This window comes from Daktulosphaira vitifoliae, unplaced genomic scaffold, assembly GCF_025091365.1.
Source record: "Daktulosphaira vitifoliae isolate Bord-2020 unplaced genomic scaffold, ASM2509136v1 Scaffold_1, whole genome shotgun sequence".
NCBI classification, from domain to species: domain Eukaryota; kingdom Metazoa; phylum Arthropoda; class Insecta; order Hemiptera; family Phylloxeridae; genus Daktulosphaira; species Daktulosphaira vitifoliae.
In genome coordinates this window covers 79,630,901-79,652,636 of record NW_026099572.1, presented here as the reverse complement: position 1 = coordinate 79,652,636, position 21,736 = coordinate 79,630,901, and the positions used below count along the sequence as shown (strand labels likewise).

Below are 21,736 nucleotides of genomic sequence, written 5' to 3'. Positions count from 1 at the left end.
CAGGATACACTTCTAACTTAAATTTACTAATTTACTATGAGCATGAACATTTGTTTTTTCAACTAGCTGATTATCGTTTTGCACTTAAAAGAATAGGAACGAACCCGTTTAGTTAAATAGAATTTATTTAAAAAAATAATGCAATTTGTAACTGTTAAAAACATCTATACAAAAAATGAAATTTTCTACTGGAGTTCAAATTGCATTTTCTAAATGTGTGTATTTTACAAGTATAAATTGTTTACAATTGACTTTATACCTTTTGAAAAATTGTTTTAAAAGCATTGCTAAAGTTTCTGATAAAAATAGCTGCTACGCATAGCACTCTATATTTAATATCAACATTAAGACAATAATACACTCTTCATAAAGTTTTGGATAAACTATGAAGTGGTATTAAACTCTGAAAAATGATGTGAGGTCTTGACTATTTTTGTGCATTTCTGTACTCTTATGATATTACGATGATTTATTTGTTATACAATCACAAATCTTAAAGTTTCTCGGTACGTTTGTTTTTAAAAATAAAAATTTATGTGTATAACCCAAAGATAAAACTAAACGTCAAGAATAATTACCCTCTTAAGCATAAACGATCAAATGTCATTGTTCAACTGAATTTTTTTTAATACTAAATAAATAATAGATAAACAAAAAAATCAATTCCATATAAGTTTTCGAAATTAATAAACGAAAAAATGTCGGACGATTTGAGTATTTCATTTCAAATTGGGTGTCACATGCTGTGAATGTATGTAGTAGTGAAAATCCATTAGTTTTGCCAATGTATTTAAAGTTTTATATTGATGTTCACATCAATCTTTCAGTAGCTCAACGATGACGACAGCCTGATGAATTCGTAGTAGCCGCTGTCATTATTGGATTTGAACGTTCACTGGGTATAGAAAGAAAGAACAAGAGTGTAAGAGAGTGGATGCGGATAAGTATAAATGTCAAATGTCCTCCTTTAGCTTTGATTTAGATGTCTGGTCACCATCGTTCCAGTTGTCGATGTGAATGTTTCTCCTATTTTGAAGACTACATATTTTCTTGCTTTGTTCCCCGACTACATAAACAAAACTGTTTATTTTTATACATATTTGAAATGTGAATGTTTTCCCATTCTCATATATTTAGCCTTTTTTTTATAACTGTAGTCGATGATCATGTTATTAACTATTCGCCGTCATAGTATACTCGCACGATTCATATCACTTTGATAAAAACAACTGATGTTATGAATCCTCATTTTTGGGGTCGAACCAAAATTTCATTTTTTCGGTCAAATTTTGACTAAACAATACAAATATTTAATCGGAGAATAATTTTAATCACTCTCGGCAAAAAAAATATATTATATATTATACCACAAATTCATTGCGTTATTTAATTATATTAGTTTGAATTTTAAACAAATTCGCAGCTATAATAATTTTAATCCATTTAAAAAATCTCTAATAACTATTAGTATGTAAAATACCTACATAGTATTAAAAAAAAAAATTACTTGAATTAAATCTTTATCAGAATAACATTGTTATAAAACTAGAATATTTTCGTTACATAATTGCAAATAAAGCAAAACTCTTAATTCATTAAATATTTTATTAGAGAAATTAAATCGTATAGAAATTAAAATTTACTTAAGATATTCACGACCAAAACAATAGCCCGTTAATAATTGAATTCCTTGATATTTTAAATGTTGTTAAAGCAAATTTTCAAAAATGGTAATACATTTCTAAAATATTCATTTGATTTATGAGTTTTGACTATAAATAAATGTTAAAAATAAGATAAATTTTATCATGACTTACGAATTTTTACTTATATGTTGTTCAAGATTAAATTCAAATAACAAATGTGATTTTCGCAGTACCTCGTGTATGTCGTTTTTAATAAATTTCAAGTTTATCCCAGTTTTTAAAACCCGGACTAGTCATTTAGAAAGTAGGAAATCGTTGCAGTTGAAGTAATGAAATTCAAACTGAGCAAATTGTATTATTATGGTTATGTTCACAATTTACTATCGTCAATTACTATCAATCTCAATGAAATAATTAAAGTTTACGTGTAAACAACATGATTTATTTAATTACCATTAACATTTTCATGGTAATATGAGTAAGAAATTATAATTCCTTGCCAATAGTTTATAGAGAGAGTATACAAAGTTTATAAACTCTAGATGATACAAAAGTAAAATTGAATAAAAGGACAAGAATAATTTTCATCTTGTATTCATTTAATGGTTTGTAAAATAAAGAGAGATTTTTTTTTTTTTTAATAAAAACATAAAAATTAAAGTGAATTCACGTTAAATTTAAAATGAACGATTATGATTAAAATTTTATTTTAAGTCATAAATTAACACAGATATATATTTCATAGTACACTTTACACGTCATCAAAATGCGAGTTTCAAAATTTACTGTTTTTATTTTTCAAGTGTAAACACGATTACTATGCGAGTTAATAACCTTGTAACTACTTTGACGTTATTCACTATGCGTTACAGTTTCATTTAAATTCAGAGAGAAATAACACTACTTTATATCTTTTAGATTAATTACAACGATCTACTTAATAATACTTTAGTCAAAGGTTGCTTAATATTCTAAGTTACTTCTGCATTGTTTTCCAGACATTAGAAGTGTATTTATTTAATTTTTACTACTGATGTACCTCAATGATCGTATAATTCTTCATATATATTCCTCTTAACAATTTCTTATTTTCTGCGAAAGAAAAAAAACGACATTACCATTATTAATTGGTTTATTATGGTATCATCAGAAAAAAATATTGACAGTACACAACTGGAATAATTTATTATTAATTATGAGTAATATATCAAATAAAGCATACAGATTTGTTTAGTTCTTACTATATATAAACTCAATATATCATTTTTTTTAAAGTTTAATTCCGACCGATATTTTCCAGTAGAAATTAAATTATTATACTATTTGTCTTGTTTTTATTCTTGGAGTAAGTAAATCGCTAAATAAGGGCAATGTTAAAAAAATAATAAGTAAGCTAACCGTAATTGTACTCTGTATCATTACTGGCTGGTAAACTAGGTAAGTATATAATAAATCAAACTCGATTATAATGTTACACTTAATGACAACTAAATACCCGTTCATTAGTATAAAAATAAAGTTATGTCTACTGAATTTTCTAACCATATTGTAATATTTTATAGTCTTCGTGATAAAACAATTAATGTGTATAATTTGTTAGTTCAATTTTCATTAGTTTCATAAGTTTCATTACGAAAGCTCTTACTCTTTCTTGTTAAACTAATTAATTTTTTCCAGTTAATATGAAAAAAAAATATTTTCATAATGAAAAATTTTATTCAGAATTTGTTTAGGTTGTTATACTCAAACACTGCTATGTTTAACTTTTCAATTTCAAATTTCTATTTAAAACCACACAATCGTTGAGAGAAACTCACGATTTTCTTGGAATTTTCGCTGCTATTCTTATAGCGCATTATTATGGTGGAGCAAGAAAACCGAATAGTGTTTGTAACACCACAGAAAGCGAGTAATAATAATGGACTTTGTATGTTGTACGAATTATTCACAGATTTTGATGGCACCGACGATGACTGATACGGTAGTGGATAAAAAACCACCATCAGCTTTAATTTCTATGAAAACAATCATTATTTACATGCTAATCTACAAGTCGGTTAGTGGTTAGGTACTCGTATAATTCATAGACGACGGTCGTAAACTCAGACACGAAACGGTAGAACGGCAAATACGATTGAATCAAATACAAACAGAGGGAGGAAACGATGCGCACTTATTTACTATCTGCTTATAGAAACAACTTGCGTTATAAATGTTTTAGTTTGATTTGGTACATAGTAGCAGCAACTACAGAGCAGTTATCTTCTTTCGTTTTAGCTGGGTGAACGGACACAATGAAGAATGATGGGTACCTCGGAAGTATCGATAAAATAATATCTATAACGTACATAATACCTATCGATTGCACAAAAATGTGTTATTCGATTTGTGTTTACATAAAATTTAAACGATATTTGATATGTAAAATACAATTATTTGTACATTAAAAAAGCGAATACTTATTTAATTATTTGTGGGAGTAAGAAACAAGTATGCTACTATTACGTAATATTGAATAGTACAATGAGTTTTTCATCGAAAAGAAAAGTTTCACATTTCTTTGGCACTTAACTTATATGTAATATGGTATCATGTTTAATTTATGTTTGCTTTTTTAGGGGTTGTTTACCTTTTTTAAATAAAAATAATATTTTTAATGATAAATTTGAATTATGATAAATTTCAATAGAGTACCGTTGACGGCTATGAGTTGAAAAAAGAAATAATACTATTAAAAATGTTTAATTTTATAGGAAATTTAGTAAAATTTGTAGAGATTAACAAAATGATAACACTAAAATAATAATAACTGTATTTTAACTACTGTAACCGCCTACCGGACATGACAAACGTTACTAGTCATTGCCTTTTATGATGCCCTAAAATATAAATCAAATAATCAGTTTAATTCTTAAATATTTTAGTTGCCGTATAATATTGCAAACAACCGGTCGTTACCACAGTTGTGGTAACATGCGTAATAAACTTTGTGTTCATTTATGTTTTCAATTTATCATAAACATGTTTTAAATACAAGTTTCCTTTTTCTGTGTGCAAATAATATTTGCATATTTAAATACCCCTAGCAGATAGGCAGTAGTAAATTAAATAGCCAGAACTTAATAATAAATGGCAAAATATTTTTATCTTGTCTATTCTACACCGGTCACATATGTCACGATGAGATGAAGCTGATCGTTTCAAAATTTGAACAAACGTGCTTAGAAATCAAAGTAGACCGTATTAAGTTGCATGTATTTTTGTCATATTAAATGGTTTCGCTTGTTTTGAGTGTCTAATTATAATTAATCAATGTCCATTTTTAACATTGATTTATTATTAGATCCATTAATTTTGAAAAGTGTCACTGTTTGAACAGTTTAATTTTACTAAATAATAACAATGAGCAAAATGTCGTTGCACACATATCATTCTTAATTACGTCATTCTTCTTAAGTCGGCCATATAGTTAGGGGGCGTTCCGTAGAGCATGAAATTTCCCCTTCTCTAAAGTTGTAGCATTTTGTTAACAATTACAGATTTAAAGTAGCAATTTAATGAAATATTTTAGTTGAGACAACCTCTGATCAATTCTTTCACGTTTCAGAATAAAATTCTTCTTTAATATATAATTGAAATAAATTATTTGAGTTAATTTGTATAAATTACAAAATGTTCGCACTGTATGAACTATAAACAAGAAAATAAGGCTTTCATTTGTCTGGAAAGCTCTATTATTTGTATACAGTTGACACAGTTATTTTCCATAAAGCGAACATACTAAAGAAGCAGAGTGGTTATTGGAGGCTGGCGCCAATTATGTGTAGTCACATATATTGTACGCAAGCAAAGCAATCAAATTCTTTTACAACAAAATCATTAAAACGATATTGCGAAAAAGTTCTCTATTCATATAAACAAATCATTATAAATACGTTAAATTGATCAAATTCCACTATTTAGCATGATTTGGAATTATTTTGCTGTAATTTATGACATCTGTTATCTTAACGATTTTGTATAAACATAAGTTAATTAAATTTAATTAATTAGTTGGAGCTGGAAAAATATTATTGCATGTAAAACAAAAAAAGCATATAACTTTTGGGGTAATTATAAAATTAAATAATTGTTTCAACGAGTAATCATCAAAATTACTTAGGAAAAATGTCGACTATTAATCAAATAAAATATACATGTGTGGAATTTAATTAATAAACTCGATAATATTATTTGTCTATATTGAGTGCATTTTATGTGATTATTAATCACATTAAATTTTCCTCGGCCAATTGAAAACTTAACTTATTAAAAAATAAATATATTGTTATAGTCTTGCTCTATTTTTAGAAATCATACACAATGATATTAAATTTTATTATACAGCTGTTCTTATTTTGTTTTGTTTATTAGTATTTGGAGATATAAATGAAGGGTGGATTGTATCAAAGAGATACGCTTAGTTTAACTAGATACGATAATAACGAACAACTTTTTCCTAAAACCTTGACCCTTATTTAAAACTTTGTGAAGGCATTTCCGTATACAAAAATTCCCACACATTGCACTGCCCCTTAAAAGTAAAACGACACGATTTTTCGTAATTCACTAAAAACCTCTTGATTTCATAAACTCAAAATTATTCCTTGAGACTATTTTCTGGTTTTACAACACTAAAAATATCAGCAAACAATCATTGTTCTTTATGAAAATAAGATATAGTTGTAATATTTCATATGTTCTGTAATAATTTAAGAACGTATAGTTAATTATTTACTATAACAAATATTTCTAGTTTAGATTCTATTAAACAGTAAAAAAATGTATTTTTTTTTATGCTAGGTAAAATATAACTATTTTTTATGATATGGATTAACAGTGTTATTTAAGACATTGACGATATAATTATACTTTTCTAGTCTCAAAGAATGTAATTAAACGAATTTGCTCCGGGCTAATATCATACCTACAGGATTGCAGTAGAATAACGTCAGTAATCCTAGGGAGATTTTTATGTTATTTAATAAATACATTATGAATTAGGATTTAAAAAAAATAATAATATGAATATGAATGTAAAAGACTATTGTAACTTTATATAATTATAAATTCGACTATGCTTATTTTAAATGTAACGTTAGTTTAATTTTTACCCGAAAGATGAAAATTCCAAGTACATATATTTTAAATATGTGTTCAAAATATTTGAGTATTTCAGGAACGTAGTACAGTAACAAAAATAATAATAACCAAGCCTTTGTTAATAACTTAAATTTATTGTATTATATTAAATGCTGTTGAGAAACATAGGTGGTGAAACACAAAAGATAACCTTTTTCTGCACCAAATGCTATATTCTAGGTTATATTGAATTCATTTTTGGCATTTACCAACCATAAGATCCACCAGTCAAATGTTCAATTTTCAGGTGTTACATCTTGGACTAAACATCGTCCAAAATGTAATTCAATGATCTCATTTTAGAGCAAACTGAATGAGTAATCGTTTAATATATTTCATTTGGCTTATTCTTTTAAGGAAATATCACGAATGATCGACAATTAAACGTGTTAACAATATGCCGAAAGACAAATATAAAAACGTTGCTAGTATTAATAATAAGTTGTTGGTATAAATTATAGGTGCGTTGTTTGACTAATTGTAAAATTACACAAATCATCCGAATTAATTATAGTTGGCCCCAAGTTAAAACAACTATGTTTACAAACAAATACTTAAGCAAACGATAATTATAACGGAGTCTACAGTAATTAATGTGTAATTATTGATTTTTAAATTAAAATTAAATATATAATATGCAATTTTAGAACCAATAAAATAGTATTACATATCCTCAAGTATAAATATAGTGTACACATAACACTTCCAAATGTTGAAAAGATTACAGATAAGCAAATGTAAAAGTATCGAAAAATATGTAATGAACTTTTATGAGCTTCAAAACAATAATAATTATTTATTTTATTACACTTTTACAAATATAGGGGCACCTGGGGCAAAATGGTATGCACGCAGTAAAACTTATTGTAAAATATTATTATTTGTTTATGTACGTTAGCAGCTAGAATTTAAGACTATGATTTGAGATTGTTTTTTTTGATAGAAGACCTTAGGGTACTTTATTTTTTAATGAAAATTATCATTTAAAATTAATGAACGATAGTTTTTAAAATCGAATTATACAAAACAATAAAACTAACTGAATAAAAATATATTTTGTTTATGAAAATTGTATAAAATAAAATACGAATAATTACTTTTTAATGTATTTTTATAGTTTGTATAGAAACTAAACAATTTTGTGAAATACTAAATTAAATTTTATTGTTTATATCCATAGCAACATAGGCTATTGGATTTGAATTAAAAAATGTTTACTTATTTATTATTTAAATTTTATCTAATAAGTAAACAATTATTTTTATACATTTAAAATATTAATACGGTTTTTATATTTTTTAGGAACGAAAAATAGTGACAATTTTAATACAATACAAGGTAAGTTAACTTTTTTTTGAGTTTTTCTATATTATTATTTATGAAACAAAGTTATGGCTTTTTTTAAAAGATTAATTAACTTAACTGATAGTTGCATTAAAATAAATAGTGCGTTAGATACATGTGAATTAAATTTGCTTATTATGATAAATAGTAGTAAAATAATTAAAAATATACTACCTTACAAATTAGAACATAGTAACTTATTAGAATCATATGAATAATAAATATGAAATACAATTTTCACATTTTCATTTGTATTTTAATTATACTTTAAAGTACAAAGAAATAACCTGAATATAAATTTCATGTTTAATATTTATTAAAATGTATATTTGTATTTTATATGTAACTAAAAACGTATTTTAAAAATTAATTATTTTTAACAGAGTATCACTGAAGAATTTTTTGCTAAGAGATAAACCTGTTATGATTAATTTATTTTTTACAAAAATTGAAACCATATGAACTCAATGTTTGGACGTAAAAACTAAAAAACTTACTCACAAAATCAATTAACTTTTAACTTTATAAAGCTTTAGATAATTTGTTTTAATTTCCATCATTGATATGATAAATAAATAGCTATTAGTTTTAAATTAGTATTAGAAATAACTTTTAATAGATTACTTATAAGGCAAAACTTCTTGCTTTCAAGTGTTACATAGATTGAATTTTAATATATTTATATCCCATGTATTTTTCTTATTTTATTAGTTTTTATTTGAAAACTATATTTTTACATAAATATCATTCACTGTAGTATTTATAAAACATTTATACAAGTGAATCTATTTATTTTATTTTCAATTGCAAACGACTTTACTAACGATAGTTTTAAATATTTATGATTCAATAAATAACAATTAAAATGTTTTCTTAACAAATTAAAAATTTTCTAAATTATTTAATAAGTTTTAGCATTTGAATAGGTACAGAGTATTATATTATTATTCTTATATTAAGAGAAATGATTTAACTTTGTAGACTAGCAATATTTCATTTAGTTTTAAAATAGTATAAGACTTTAATGCATAATTGTATATAGGTTGGTACTAGGGGAACATAGTTCCATCTAAATACCAGTTAGAAATAAAAAGTTAAAAAAATTATTTTGCGATTTCACATTTTATTTTAAATTACGTGCATAAAAAAAAACTCATGAAAGTTTTTAACATCTAATCGACAAAAATAACAATTTTAACTCCAATATTCTAATTAATTGTGCACTTATACTTAAAGGTATGCTTTTCGAAACAGAACATGGTATTATATGTATAATTTTCAAGCTGTCATTATATTTATAACGTCAGCTATCATCATAGATTCTGGTTAAGAAAATAAAAATAAACTATTATATTTTAAACTCCCTGAAAATGTATCAATTCAAAATTTCATTGATGTTTGTTAATGTTAAGCCAACCTTATGATTGTAAAAAAGTACCAATAAATATAAAATTCGGTTAATAGTTTTAATAAGGACATATTTTTAAAAGCTTTTGCTGTTTATGCTCATATTTGCTGTGAGCTGACGTTTTTAAGCATTACATAATAATCGCCAAAAAACATTAAGCATTATTGTTGTTAAAATATCACCATTAAACCTTTACTTACACACTTTTAAATGCGTTTTCACATTATGTTAGTAACTTCACGGTATGTAAGTCTTAACCGTTACTAAAAAAACGAAAAAATGTATATAATCGAATATATTAATCTTCAAGTTTCTGTGACATTTATCTTAATTGAATAATGAAAAGCTATGGGATAATTATTTTCATGTTTTAAATAAACATACATACAATTATTAAAACTTGTTATTTATAATATAATAACTATTATTATTTATAGATTTAATAAATAAATCAACGTACAGAACATTTCTCGCAAAATAAGTTATACAATTTGTTCATATTGATGGTGCATTTAATTTTTAATTACATTTGAAAATAGTGTATTCATGTATAAATTATTTTGAATAATTTCATTAGAAGCTCGAGATAACAAATAAAATGGATTAAGTTGTAATTTTTTATTTACGGATCTAATGAAAGTTTGAAAAAAAAACAATATGACATTTAATGTATTTACTATGACTTTTATAGGGTTCCTTAATATCTTGCATTTCTTAGTAAGTCATCCGTTTGGTCTTGTAGCTGTGATCATAAACAAAAGCTGTTGACTTTTGTTCGTAATCAGTTTCAGAAACCATAGTACAAACCCAACCATTAACGTGGTATGATATTTTAACGCATTCAACAAAATGTTTTATTGCTTACATCAAATGGTGGTAGGCGGTTTAAGACAAATATGTGGTCGTCGAATGGACTTTGCTTGCCAGTAAGACGGTTTAATGAAGATTTGATGACTGCTGATAAATGATATAATTGTAAAGCTTGAGAATAGTGTGACAATATAGGAATAAAATTGTTACATCAGTATAATCAAATAGATCCTATGCTAAAATTGTTTCATTTTGAAGGTACTCTTGCCAATGAAAGAAGAATTAAATTATTTTATGAGTGAATACTTTCTTCTATACTAAAGTAAAATTACACTGTGCTGTTTAATATAAGTTTTATTCGACAAATATTTTTTAACAACACAATTTTTGAGATCATTCACTTTTATTCTCCAATTGAAGATAGAAATTTATATTATCTATGAATAAGAAGCTATCCGAATGGAATGTTAAAGTACATTTTATGGTTATAATGTATTTTACATAAAGACGTTACTTATATTTATAGGCTAATAACTGACAGCAGTACAACTATTCATCTAAGTATAAATAACCAAGTTAAAATTGTACAAGCTAGTTACTATGAATATATTAAATTTTTTACTAGAAAGTTATTTAACCACCCTGCTATTTAAATTGATAAAGTTATTATGTATTCGACAATTTTGAAGTAAAAATTATTCAGTTATATAAAACCAATCAAAAGAGTGCACAACATTTGAGACTGTATTATGTGAAGTATTCATTTCGTATTATTTAAAGAAATTGCCTTAAATAGCGAAAATGATATTTTAACATAAACACAACTGCTTAAGATAACGTTAATAAGATTTAGCGTGAAGAGCTATTCCTAAAAAGTTATATATGACAAATTCCCAGGATTTTTAAACTTTGAAAGATGTTTTTTGACGTTAACATACAAAGCAAAGCTGTAGTTTTTATAGTTCTTAGGAAACAAGTTATTAAAGGTTCATTTTTCAGAATTATATGTACACCCTTAACGAAAGAACTTCTTATTATTTTCTCTTTAACAATTAAAATGAATATCATTATTAAAAAAATAAATAAATAATAAAAACTTGAATAAAAAGTTATAAAAGATAGTAAACATTTAGACTACAAAAGATATAGAAATTGAAAAGTTATTATTATTTTTTCTTTTAAATGTTATTACAAGAAAATATTTTCATAAATGTTAGTTCCTAAAAGAATTAATTTTTTACAACACCATTATATCATCCCTATAATTTTTACAGTATTGTAATACCAAAGATTTTATTGTGTATTTTCAAAATCAACATTCAAGTAATAGTGTTTTTTTTTTTGTCACAACCTAGTTATACATTTTCAGCACATAGATACTCAAGGAATTATGAATTATCATATGAATATTATTGCTTGGTCGTCACTATCAACTATATATTGACATTTGACTTTCTCTTTTAGGTGATATGTTGATGCTAGTCGATATTCAAGTTATATTATTAAAGAAATTCTGTGATTTTATCACACCGGGAGTCACCATATCTATTTTACACATACCTATTGTTTATAGCTTCTACTTCACGTGACGATGGCATAACTAGATAACATAATGTTTTCCGTGTGACCTGATTTTTCCATCGAGACCCTAACAGTAAAAAAAAAAAAAATGTAAGAACTTCATTTCGTTGAGATTAAATGTTTGATCAATATATGTCAGTCGGTAAATCTGTCATTTGGAAACTATTTTCAAGTAGATTTGAATTAACTATTTGAACATCTAAGTTTTAAAGATAGTTTTATCAAGATAATCTTTGTCTTTTCAGTTTCAACGCGACAAATATATACATATTGAAGTATGAAATCCAGTATCGGAATGAAATATATATAATTTAGAAAACGCCAAAAATTGAAAAATCCAGAATTAAAAAAAAAAAAATTTAACTTAGAAATGTTGACTAGTCCGGATTATTTCGTTCGCTACTGGACAACGAATAATATAACAATCAATTAACTAAATAAAATAAAAACGACAAAATGTAATAGTTACCATTAGTTATACTGATAATTTCTATATTTATGACATCTATTTAGTTTGTTACAGTGTGGGTCATAGAGGCGCCTTTGCACTTATAATGGTATCTATTTAAGAGTAACGCTGTTTTTATGAGCTTAAAGTTTACTGTCGATTATGATGTTTCAATGATCTATGTTACGACTACTGGAACTCGTAAAATCAACGTACTCGAAAGTCTTTATTATCGTCGACGCAACGCTCCTTGGAACACTAGATTGTTAAATGATTTCTTTTTTTAGAGATACTCATCTCATAATCCAAGTGGTTATGCACGTCCAATCTATACGCCGTTAGCGCACCAGTAACGCCCACCCAACACGTTGATATCACAATAATAATATTATCTTTTTCTTTAATAATGTCGGATTCCGTTGCTGATCAACAGGATTACCACCTCACCTTCGACACTCGTGTCTAATTAAACGTTAATAAATTACCCTTCCAACGTTTATCGCGCTCGATACTTGTGCTCTTTTTTTATCGCACACGGCTCACTAGTATATATTTACACATCCGACGGCACGGCATTAAATTACAGACTTGCACATGCCTGTGGTTTTTACCAAACAATATTTTAATAGCGTCAGATGTTCTCATCGTACACGTTTATTTGTCCATTTCGCTGCCAAGTGTCTGTGTATTCTCTCTCGATCGGTTTCACGGGCATCGGTCGCTAATTTTTATGAGTTGTAATTTCTCAGACATTACACCGCGTAAACGTGCGATTTTCGATCGTCGCTATTTTGTCGCTATAAATCACTATTGTCGCTGGTGCACGCGACAAACCGTTTTCACTAGCGTCTACGAGTGACACCATTGATTTCATCGGAAATACCATAGGCGCACGCGAACACCGCAACTCGTGCCAACAGTCTCACTCGACTGTCAGTATCGCGTGCGATTTACAACCGATTGCCGTGCAATTAAAACGTATTGCGCTCGGCCGTCGTATATCATTCTGACCGTCTTCATCTATCAACTGCCGTGCCATTTATTATTCCCAATTTACTGTTTTCTTTGGATTTCAATTCTGAAATTAATCAAACACCCACCGAATTTATCTAAAATTAACGCGCAGTAAACAATGACTTCCTATATTCATGTAAAAAACGTGCCCGTATTAATTGAATATTTCGTTATAAATCGGTACGTTAACTATTTTTTAATCGAAAACAAATCGTAGACATATTTAATTCACGCGGAATCTTTTATTTTTCCGCTACAGTGATTTTTACAATTTCATATCGACTAAGAATGTATTTGTTTTCAGAACCTAAACGAATGACGCGAGTTATCTGTCATAGACGTTTACTTTGGTTTCGCATCACGATCTAGTTTTCAAATCTACAAAACTTGTTAGAAGAAATTTTCCCGTTACTGTGTATAAAAAACATGCAACTATCTAATAACATATAATTTTAGATGCACACTCTAGGCGGGTACTGATACTTGATATGAAATCCGTAAAATCAACGCTAAAGAAACAATATTAGATTAATTGCCCGATTAAAATCTTAATTAAAATATTTTTACACGTCTTTTGATATTCCTAATTGCTATATGGTTATAATCAGATTTAGTAATTATTTTTTATTCAAATATTTACGAAAATACGCTGATAAAGATTAATCTTTTCAGACGCTCGCATTAATTGCTCTTTCGATGAAAAACTCTTTTAACTTTGTGTATATATAATTCGATCTCTTTGTAGGCTAAAAGAAATATGAACGAGGTATTTTCAATCGACTCAACTGGGATATACTACAAAAAAACTAATACAATTTTTCAACCAGTAGAATGATTGTTAAATTTAATTTTAATTTAGTAAAATTCTCAATTTAATGTTTGTAATTCGTTTTACGTCGTTTGTTTATGCTTTAAAAAACTTTATTAATGATAATATACCATTAATAATGTTTAATAATAACTTATTTTTAATAATTTTGTGTACTAATTTATTGTTAAATTTAAAAAGTTAAGTACAGTCGAAGTCTAGTGTACTGGAGTGAAGGCATTTCTTTAAATTAGTATTGATTGATATCTGTCAGTAATAAAAATCACTTTCATGTAAAACGCTTCATTACGTATTTGACACAATTTTTAATAAATGTGTCGTATTTACCAAAAGTTACATGATTTTTGACTTTAGCGACCGATTATTCATAGAGGGTAAGTCACCGGAATGATTTTAATTTTTCGTTGACAAAAAATAGCTGTAGTATTATTAATAAAAAGTTTCAATAATCCGTCCAAATTTTATAACGCTATTTCAACGTGTAATGAAAACTAAATATATCAAAAGTAACTGTTTTATAATAACTGTAATTTTTTGGAAATTTCCTTTTATTACGAGTGGAATTTTTCAAAATAATGTCCCTGATAGCTTCAACTAGAAATGTTTTGTGATCTTTTGATGTATGCTCGCGCCAAATTTGTCCAGTAAGAACAGAGAAACAGTATATACTTTCAGAAAAAACCAGTCAAAGTAAAACTAATAGCTTTTTATTTACGCTCTGAAGCTAATATGTCGTTTACACAGTGTAAAAGTATAATATCAGTCTGACTTTTTGGTCATTTCATGTTCAACCGATTTTTGGCTATAGTTAAGAAAAAATTCCACTTATAATAATTGCTAAACAACATATTCAAAGTTTTATTGGTATATCCTACAGGTAATGTTATGGTGAAATAACACTAATTCGTCAAAAGCGATTTTTTAAATTTGACAATGGATCAAGGAATTAAAATGAAAATGTAAAGTAGTTGTCAGTATATTTTCCATTTAGGTTCAGTACACCATTGTCAATAATGCACTAATCATTAATCTGTTTGGACAATACGACTCACAAATATGGTCCGTAAACCATCGCCGTAGCCGCCCACATTAACCTTCACACTTGTTTTGTTTCAAAAACTCTCATTCACAAATTTTATTTTTACTCTCAGTTACAGCCATACGAAACCGAAAGAAAAGTTTTGTTAACGTCCATCGTATCTTTCTATCCAAATTTGGCTTTATCTCACTGTGCTAATAACGTCATTTATGTTGTACTTTTTCAAACTTTACAGAGCTTTTCCTGTTCGATAAAAAATACTTTTGTCACATTTCCGATATTAAGGCAAACCACGTTTTTTTTTCTTATTCCGGTTTCTGTGATTCGATGCCATTTTAGTGTACATTTTATTGCGCTATTACCCAAAGTCGTTCATCTAATGCTGTTTTTTTTTTTTTTAATTCACACATCAATGTCGAGCAAACCACATTTTAAAAATAATCTAATAACTACGAACTAACAAAATGTTTAACTTACATGACATTTACCAATTTAAAATAAGCCAAGCTAAAAAATATAATCCTGTACATTATAGCGATCTAAAACACCTATAGCTCATGTACACATATTCAAATACAAGACGGTTTTAATTAACAGATTCTTAGCTTGAGGTAGTATTACTATTATTAACATAAATGAAATAGTCTCTTAATTTATTATCACGGACGTTCATTAAGTTTCTCAGATAAGATAATGGTCAGTGCATCGCCTTACTCGATCAGTATCATGAATTACGTATGCTACACGTGTACAGTGTCGTTACACCATTAAGGACATACAAAACGTATTCTTTTATTTAACAGAATTGCACTTTGTACGTACGTTTAACTTTTTATATTCGACGAATTTACCTGCGGGTTACAATTGCTATAACGACTCAAAATGAATACTTATATTTATTTCAATGGCGTTTGCAAAACTTTTTAGAGAAAGATTGGAAAGTATATTACTACGTCCATTAAATTGTTTTCTCGCTGCACGAATTACTCTATTGCAATGAAAGTTTTCAAATTTATAGAAAATTTATAAATTTGGAATTCACAATAATTGTATAGGATATTGAAATTTATGTATTAAAATTTCTACATCATCTCGTCGGTATAAAGTTATTTTAAAATGGTCATAGTTAGTTGAACTTCTTTAATTATTTTTTTCAATACCCATTACTTATAATAAAGCTTTGTACTTATGTTACCTCGATTAAAAAAAATACTATTATTTTGCTTTAAATAGATCAAATTTTCTTTGATCACCAAGCACTGACAGCAAACTCATATTAATGATTTATACTTTAATGAACATAAAAGCTTGTTTATACTGTATTATCTTAATTTTATTTTACAACTTGCTTAAAAATTTAAAAGATTTTAAAACCCAGATGTCTTGTAGTGACAATTTAAAATTTAAATTAAATAGTTTTTTTTTTTTACAATGTAACCCTTTGTCTGCTATGCTTAGTTAATAATAAAATTACCATTTTTATTTACTATAACTTGATCCGCATTTTACCAAAAGTTAAATAGTTTAGGAATATTCAATAGAAACTGTGGTTTTTAGGTATTTAATTTTATAAGAATAAATTAATTGAGGATTGATTAATTTTGTGAATGCCAAAGTTTTATTGGTCGACCTGAACAATGTTTTATTATAATGAAGAGGTGCAAAACTAAAAATTCAACTCTATAAATAATTTTCATCGACATGTTTGATGAGGGTTGCTGTCATTCGATGTTCTGTTTTCTAGTTATATTTTATATGCTCATTTTTATATCAGCCACAACGACATGAGTGAATAAATATTTATCTAAAACTTATAGATACGTTTTCTACTCAGCATATTTATTTGAATATTAAAAATGATGACATAAAAAGTTTCGTGATTTCTCTGCTAACTGCGACTAGCGTTCTCGAGTCTTCCGTACAATTATTTCTGAGCAATCATAATTTTAGCGGTGAAATAAAATCATTTTAGTGCGACTAAACAAGACTGTAAGGATTTTAGTGTCGTGTGATGACTTGTTCTGTATTAAATAATTTAATAAACAGTTTGGTGTTTCCTATTAAAGAATGATAATGCCAAATAATACATGACGTATCCGAATCGCGTCCCGTCGTAAAACGTACTTCGTGTTTTCATCAAAAACCTAAATGTAATTTAAGAGGAGAAACAAAGACGTTATTCTGATTTTATTGTATGCGATGGGAAAATATTACTCTCGTTCCCAATAATATGTAATAATATTTTGATCGTCTTTCTATGTTGCGTCGATCAAACATGAATAGTCAGTTTTAGATAATGTACATTAAATCTGTAGTCTGTGATTATTTTTTTGGAGTAGATGTAAAGAAAAAAAACCGAAATATAAAATGAGGTCATCCCACTGTAATATATTACAATTGTGTTGTTTAATATTGCAGAAAGTAATCTCGCATGATTATTGCTTGCAGTTGCATGTAAGTACAAACTTGGTCAGTAAAAACGATTCATTCCGTTCGTGAGGATGCGTTCGCTTCTAGGTCTTTTTTATTGAACGTTTATTCAAACGATTATCTGCCAACATTCGCATTGATTGCAAGCATGTGATTTCACTCTATCGCTAATTTCCATGTTTAGGAAATTTTTATAAATTTATCTAAACTTGTATAGGATTTTGTTATTCTTTTTTGTACTTTGCAAGCCCTCGAGATCGCGTTAACTTGTTACCTACAGTTTTTTACCATACGTCAGTCGTCAATTCGTACTCCTATAATTATGCAGATGATGTTCATGTCGTTTTATCGCATAGCGTGACATCTCCAGGGTATATAAAAAAAAAGGCATGGAAATGGGAGTTCTTATTTGGATTGTTTTTTTTTCCTGTATAAACTACTCATCACGCTTTGGTATTGGTCTATTAATCACACGAATCAATAAAAGCACTTCTATGAAAAAATTTCGTTACAAAATAAAAATTAATCGGTTTCAGCGGTTGCAAACAGTTTAGCTGCGTAGTCGTAACTATCCAAAACAGTTGGACTGTTAGTAAACGAAACCTTGAAATTTTTTATCATCGCTTGCATTTGTAAACGCTATTTTATTGGTTAATCATTTACCGTGATAATTGTAGTTTTCAAAAACTTTGAAATTTCCTGGTACTCTAAGGAGATTCGCAAAATAGTATTGCCATGTAATGACTACCTTCACGATTCGCGCAGTTCATTGACGTTAACTTTGGTTTAAAGCAAATTTGAGTGATGTTATGATAAATAATCATTATGATTTGCGTGTATATAATATCATTTGGTAAGATATTACATTATCATTGGGTGTAATTAGTTCTGAAGTGTTTGATACGGATAATGTATTTCATCAAATCTAATGTAAAATTTATGTCTTGTAGACATTTTCAATCAAGTTAAAGCCGAAACGTGTTGTTTATTTACCATGAACTAAGAGCATCAATTAGTGTGAATGCGTAATAATTGCAATATTTGATGAATTACGTCAAGATGTAGTGTAGGTGAATCTAAATAGAGGTAATCTCTGTTATGTTTAAAATGTCCTTAAACTGATGCTGTAAAAACCATTATGTAAAGTATATAAAATATTTATTACTCGATGAGATGCGTTTTCTTATTATTACTATTATTTTTGTGCGCTTATTCTAACACAAACAAAAGTTCTTTATGAACATGTTTGAACACTTGTATGGGTTGTGTATTAAATGATATAATTATAACTAATTTTTTCATTATATCAAATATCACTACGTATACCCATAATTAAACCAAAACTCCTGGAGGCATCTATGGCATATTTCAAAAAATATCTCATAAAATAAAGTCCGTTGGGTTTCCTCGAGATATTAATACCTTGTGCACACTTATAATGTGTTTGGTTGATATTCATAAGGTATTACTTTGACAACTATCAAAGCGACAGACGTCTACAGCTCTCTTAACTTTATTTTCAACATAAAGAAACTTTTTGTTTGCACAGACAACATAATTTGAGTTGAGTTCTAAATAAGCTTAATAATAGTGATGGATAAAAAAATTCTACAATATTTAAACGAAACTTTTGTCATTTAGAATTCTTTGAATCGAGGTAACGATTATCAAATTATTATATAAATTTTTTTTTTTCGATATTGAAATTTAAATATTATGATAATTTTGAATTAAAAACCATTCGCTTTATTATTAATATTTTTGTTTTAAATTAAAAAATATAGAGAAATATGCAATGGAGTTATAATAAGAAAACTTCTTCGGTATGAAATGTGTGCATCAAAAAAAAAAACTTTATTTTTCAATGCACCAAATTATTCTGGTTTGGTTATTAGTTTTAAATGTTCGATTTATGAATGCTTTCTATTACTAAGGAACTTAAAATGAAAAGTCACTTTCCATAGTATTTCAATTAAAATCAGCAAACACATTTATTGGTTAAAGTAAAAGACAAATAATTATAAATATTTCATAAAATCAAAAATGAAAATACTCTTTTTAATTAATAATTGAAACGTAATCTTTAAAAATTATTAAATTATGTTTTAAATAGTTTCAACTAATAAGATCATATCTATTTGAATTATAACTCAAAAACTATTACGTAGAACGCTCGAGATTAGTCTGAAAATTATAGCGCATATTAAATAGAATAAATAAATTTTAGATAGAAGTATAAAGTACTGTTTTAAAATTATATTAAACTAGTCTGCTTAATCATTTTTGTTCGCTCATTCGCTAAACTGATTATAAACATTCCTGTTAAAAGTTGTCATGTTTAAATTATTCATTTAAATAAATTATAATATAAAATTTGTAACTTAGCAAACATTTAAATATTTTTTGAAGATAATTTTAACGTAGAAAAAATAATTTCTTGGTATAAATTTCTCAAATAAAAAAATTTATCTATTATTTGAAACTGTCATGTTAATTATTTAAAAAATCATATCAAAGTAAAAAAAATGCTTAACGATGAATGTATAAACAGCATAATGTTATATGGTCATAAAATTCAGTAGTTATTGAGCTGGAATTTTATCCTAACTCAATTCTGAATATCTTAAAGGCAAGTTCTGAGGAAATTCTTCCATAAGTATGTACTATTTTAGACTATTTTCATCCATGGAAACATTTTTATTGAGTATAATTGTATTATATTCAATAGTTGTTAAATGAAAACCAGAATTGTATTAATATAAAACATGGAATTCACAAAAGACAATTCGTGGAAAATTATTTAAATTAGACTAACAGTGAAATGCAATTGAAGTGAATAAAAAATATGCGTGTTTATTTTTTGTTTTAACATGAAATTTGATTAAAAGTTAAAAGAAATTTTAAAAAGATTTCATCTAAGAAGTTTGATTTAAAACATTTAAACCTTAAGTAATTATTGTATTTACTAATTCCACATTGAATTACAATAGAAATATATTTATTTAAAAAAACGATAGTATTAAATTGGAATTAAAAATTTCTGTTTATGTGAAAAAATATCAATTGTAATTATTAATTGTATTTATGGATAAATGTAAAACATTTTTTTTTCCAATTAAAATGTCATCAAAACGAGTAAGAAATCCATTAATAAAAAACCACAAATATGTCAATCAAAAAATAAAATAGCTAAAAGACTTCAAGTTCGAACTGCGATTAATGAAGGGGTAACAAAGTGAAAAATATATACGTATTTTTTACTGTAAATACTTCTGTTTGTCCATTTTCTTTAGTAGTAAATAACCGTTAAATGCCATACCGCTAATTAGCCCAAGGTGAGTAAGTTAAACAGAAGTTTCTGTTAAAAGTTAAAGATTTTACTAATTTAATTTTTTTCTGTAGAATTCATAGATTATATATTTTTTTTATCGCTTTTTTAATCCCATTAAGGGCCATAGCGGCCTACTATAAAAGAGGAGGTTTCTTAACCTACTCCGGCACGGGTGATTAGTTGGTCGCCGGAGAAAGGGATGGCTACTCCAATTACCGAACTGATCTCTCGCTCGTGACCGAGTTTCGAACCCGAGACACTGGTGTGTTACCGATCGGACACATCGTCACTTCTTTTTCTTCTTCTTCTACTTCCTCGCCTTAATCCCAACTACTTGTTTAAATTTTTTTTATTGTTTATTTTTTCATATCAGTGATAAGTAATGAAAAATATGCTTTAAACATTGCCTAAGAAGACAATAATTATTCAAAAAAACCCAGCACAGTGGTGACGTGGCATAGTTGGATCAAGTATAATGATATCTGACAGTGATTAAAATCACTATCAAAAATAAACGCTTCGATGCAAATCTTTAGATAGTGTTTAATTTAAAAAAAATTGGTGTTTTATTCCAAAAGCTACTTGATCTGCTGGTTCCTTATTAATATCTTGATTAAGATAAAGTATGTCGAATGAAAAAGGGTTTATTAAAAAATATTATTTCTCATAAAAAAA

The 21,736-nt window shown here is 26.9% G+C and overlaps 1 protein-coding gene across 1 annotated transcript in view; it reads left to right on the top strand.

Annotated features, from left to right (window-relative positions):
- LOC126901242 (cardioacceleratory peptide receptor) overlaps positions 1-21,736 on the top strand; it is a 99,526-nt gene that overhangs the window by 23,449 nt on the left and 54,341 nt on the right. The window contains exon 2 of the mRNA XM_050677603.1: positions 8,130-8,165. The gene's annotated coding sequence lies outside the window, so the exon portion shown is untranslated. The remainder of the gene's footprint in view (positions 1-8,129; positions 8,166-21,736) is intronic.